Source organism: Haemaphysalis longicornis, unplaced genomic scaffold (genome assembly GCF_048455015.1).
Source record: "Haemaphysalis longicornis isolate Haplotype H1 unplaced genomic scaffold, Haemaphysalis longicornis Haplotype H1 scaffold_34, whole genome shotgun sequence".
NCBI lineage: Eukaryota > Metazoa > Arthropoda > Arachnida > Ixodida > Ixodidae > Haemaphysalis > Haemaphysalis longicornis.
The window spans coordinates 2,572,530-2,576,770 of NW_027526351.1; the positions used below are offsets into that span (position 1 = coordinate 2,572,530).

Consider the following 4,241-nt stretch of genomic DNA (forward strand, 5'->3'; position numbering starts at 1 on the left):
AGAGGCAAAATCACCCTTTCGGTGACATTAAAGTCACACTCCTACAGAGCAGTTTTTCTATCTGTAGCGAGCGAGAACAATGTGAGTCTTACTTAATCTATAAATTTTACACCCTGAAGGCGGGTCCTAATTAGGGTCCTAGAACGATGACTGTAATTCGTACGCTGCATGACCATTGAGGCATTGCGACCCCGGTACATACGAGACCTTGTGGTTTCGTTGTCCGGTTGCTATGCTTACATTAAGCCCTTCGTGTGCATCGGCCTTTCCCGCGCAAGGCATTGCACGTCTGAGTTGCACAGGTAGCCTGTTGCTCCAGGTGTGAAATTGTGCATTAAAACACCAACAAGGTACCGCTATGTTCCGCGGTCACTATAATTGTCCCGTCCGCTTCCGACCCCTTACCAACACTTCTCTTCCCGCCCCCGCTATTTTGGATTTTTTTCTCCCTCATTTCCTTGTCTCAGCGCTTAGCAAATATAACACGCCTCATTATTAGCCAGACTGTACCCATTGCCTGTTTATGTCACCAGATGTCATACCCGTTTTATCCTTGGGAAATGTGAAATCGAATGTTGAAGCTTCCAATTTCAACCGACCGTGTAACAAGTATTTTATTTGGTGTCTGTTGTGGCTTATGCCTCGGGCGTCTTGCATTCACATTGTGATCACCAATGCTAATGCTCACGAGGTGCGCGCGTCCTTCCTGTCTTTTCGCTCATGTTTTGCTTTGCTTCTCTTTTCCATTGTTTCCTTCTTTTTCTTTTGTTTTCAATTTTTGGTTGACCCGGAGGCGCGGCACACACCGACAGTCGCCTCTCTCTTCTTGTTTTCATGCTTTTACAAATTGCCGCGCTCGGCCATATTTTCGTAGAATAAGCCGAGGGGTCCAAGGCTGCCGGCGACAGGCCGAGCGCTAACAGTTAACACGCCGTGCATTGACCTGGCGCGACACGACGCGACGCCGTGTACAGAGGGAGGTGCAGGCGGGGAAGGGGACGCCTCAATTGGGCTTCCCCATTGGCATTTGTGGGACTCCCCAAAGTCGCGGAAGGTGTCTGGGCACAAAATACAGTAAAGGGCCCTGCTTGCATTCTTGACCTGGCCGCTGAAGACGGTCGGTAGTTAATCCTTGTTACCGGGGACGCGCATGTAAACTCACTGCTCGTGGCGGCATGTGCTTTGTTGTTTTCGCCTCTTCGAGCCACCTGATGTTTTCCGGACTTTCGCCACCCATGAACTTGCCGCCTTTCCTGTCATCCCCACCACTCCCGTTCATGCAGTATGTTCCTGATCCCCCCCCCCTCTTTCTTTCGTTTTTTTGTTTGTTTCTTTGATTTCTTTGTTTTTGGGGGTCTTTTCGCTTGCCTTTGCAGAATAAACTCTGTATGGTGTGTGTGGTCATTTGTGTGTTTGTTTCTCATGTGGCTTGTGTTTTGGGTCGTGGGTTCGGATCCCACCTGGCGGGCATTTTTTCTCGCCTTTCTTATTTTCCAAATTCTTTATCTTGAGCTACTACATCCTCCTCTTTGCTTTCCGAGGTCGTCTTGACTGCCAATTGTTATTTCTGTCTTATTTTCAACGAGCCGATCATTTCCTATTCTGATTCGGTACATGCATAGCGAGGGCCTCTGTTCTGGCAGTCTTGGTGCCATAGGGAGCTTAAGAGGGTTCAACGCTGGTCGACCACTCTCGACATGTCGTAGACGCTCGAGTCACGGCCCGGGGTTAAAATGAAGGTCCCCTTCACCCCGAGTAGTCCGAGTGGGCTGGCTACCCCCCAAGCGCAGGAAACAAAAACACCTGAACATAAATACCCCAGAAAGTGGAGGCTAAAGTAGCCCCGCCAGTAGCATAGTGGTTATCGCACCAGACCCGTATTCTGGAGGTCGTGGGTTCGGATCCCACCAGGCGGGCATTTTTTCTCCCCTTTCTTCTTTTCAAAATTCTTTATCTTGAGCTACTACATCATCCCCTTTGCTTTCCGAGGTCGTCTTGACTGCCAATTCTTATTTCTGTCTTATTTTCAACGAGCCCATCATTTCCTATTCTGATTCGGTACCTGCATAGCGAGGGCCTCTGTTCTGGCAGTCTTGGTGCCATAGGGAGCTTAAGAGGGTTCAACGCTGGTCGACCACTCTCGACATGTCGTAGACGCTCGAGTCACGGCCCGGGGGTTAAAATGAAGGTCCCCTTCACCCCGAGTAGTCCGAGTGGGCTGGCTACCCCCCAAGCGCAGGAAACAAAAACACCTGAACATAAATACCCAAGAAAGAGGAGGCTAAAGTAGCCCCGCCAGTAGCGTAGTGGTTATCGCACCAGACCGGTATTCTGGAGGTCGTGGGTTCGGATCCCACCTGGCGGGCATTTTTTATCCCCTTTTAATTTTCCAAATTCTTTATCTTGAGCTACTACATCCTCCCCTTTGCTTTCCGAGGTCGTCTTGACTGCCAATTCCCATTTCTGTCTTATTTTCAACGAGCACCTCATTTCCTATTCTGATTCGCTATTTACATATATATATATATGTATATATATATATACATATACATATACATATATATATATAGATATATACATATATATATATATATATATATATATATATATATATATATATATATATATATATATATATATATATATATATATATATATATATATATATATATATATATATATATATATATATATATATATATATATGTGAGGCCGTAGATAGAAGGTGACGGGACCGTTGCTTTCGCAGCTCCTTTATTCCGATGCGTCAGGCGGGGACGAACCAAGATGGCGACCCAGCGTCCCTGCTGCTGATGATTAGCCGAAGACGAGGTTGTGCCGGTGATGATGAGTATGTACAGCAGATGATGCGGTAGCCGCAAGCTACTGGTGATGATGATTAATACCAATGGGGACAAATATCTCCTAGCAGGCAACAAGACACAAACTCAGCTCACAATAAATATATATATATATATATATATATATATATATATATATATATATATATATATATATATATATATATATATATATATATAAGGGATATAGTTGACCGTCCGTCAGTAGACCGACCGTCGTTTCTTGGCAGGAGCACAAGCAAGGCGAGCGTAGGTATAAGCGTACAGACGTTAGCCGAACTCGCGTGCCGATTTCCTTCTGCCGTACTTATTCCGCTGCTACCAGCGTGCGCGCATACCGTGGGGCATGATTGGTCACGATGCATGGCACTCTTTCTTGATTTGGCGCATACCCCGATAAGCTGATTGCGTTACAAGTGCTGCTCATTAGCCTTCCTACAATCGCCCACGGTAAAGAGGAGACAACCTGGCGACTTAGGGTGAGAACGCCACGCGGGGGTCCTTTTAGGGCTGCCGTCGTTGAACGAGGACTGTTTCACGTCGTCGGCGGCCAAGGAGCGGATGACTGGTTCCACAATGTAATTTACGGGCTAAGTGCGGGCGATGACTTTGTAAAGGCTGTGATATTTGGCCACAACTTTTGAGGAGAGACCCGATGTTGGGCAGGGCACCCAAAGCGAGACATGCGAGCCCGGGTGAAATGTCGGAGGGGTGGTGAAATCATCACGGCGATGCTTCTGGCGCAGTTGATCTGCAGTTGTAAAGGAACAAGCCAGTTGGCCACCTTCTTTGGCGTGCTGCGCGAGTTGCGAAACCTGTTTATATTCTTTGGCTTCAGGGTTGCAAAACAGAATGGCGTCCAGTGTACATGCGGCTCGCATCCATAAAGTAGGAAAAACGGGAAAAACGATGTAGTTGCCTGCGTAGACGTGTTATGTGCAGAAGTTATGAACGGAAGTACGAGGTCCCAATTGGAGTGATCCGACGACATGTACTATAAAATCATCTCTCCCAGGGTGCGCTTTTACCGCTCTGTCAGCCCATTAGTTTGCGGGTCGTACGAGGAGCTTGTGCGGTGAACAACGTGACATTCGGTTAGTAGAGTTTTCACAACGTCCGATAGGAAACGAAGCTTCGATCATTGAGAAATTCCCGAGGCGCTCCTTGGCGGAGGACAAAGTGACGTAAAAGAAAAGGGGTCACTTTACAAGCCGCGGATGCCGGAAAGGCAGCTGTTTCGGCGCACGTTGTGAGGTTGTCTACCGCAAGAATTATCCACCGTTTATCGAGGGCCGTTAAAGGCAATGATGGCCTGTACAGATCAGTGCAAACACGAGAAAGAGTTTCGCGGGGCAGGGTAGTGGTTGCAACGGGGCGGTA

At 47.5% G+C, this 4,241-nt stretch overlaps 1 non-coding gene across 1 annotated transcript; it reads left to right on the top strand.

The window, feature by feature from the left end:
- The first annotated feature begins 1,843 nt into the window (after positions 1–1,843).
- On the top strand, positions 1,844–1,916 carry Trnat-cgu (transfer RNA threonine (anticodon CGU)). The gene has a single exon. It is a non-coding gene; the product is annotated as a tRNA-Thr (tRNA).
- The last annotated feature ends 2,325 nt before the right edge of the window (positions 1,917–4,241 follow it).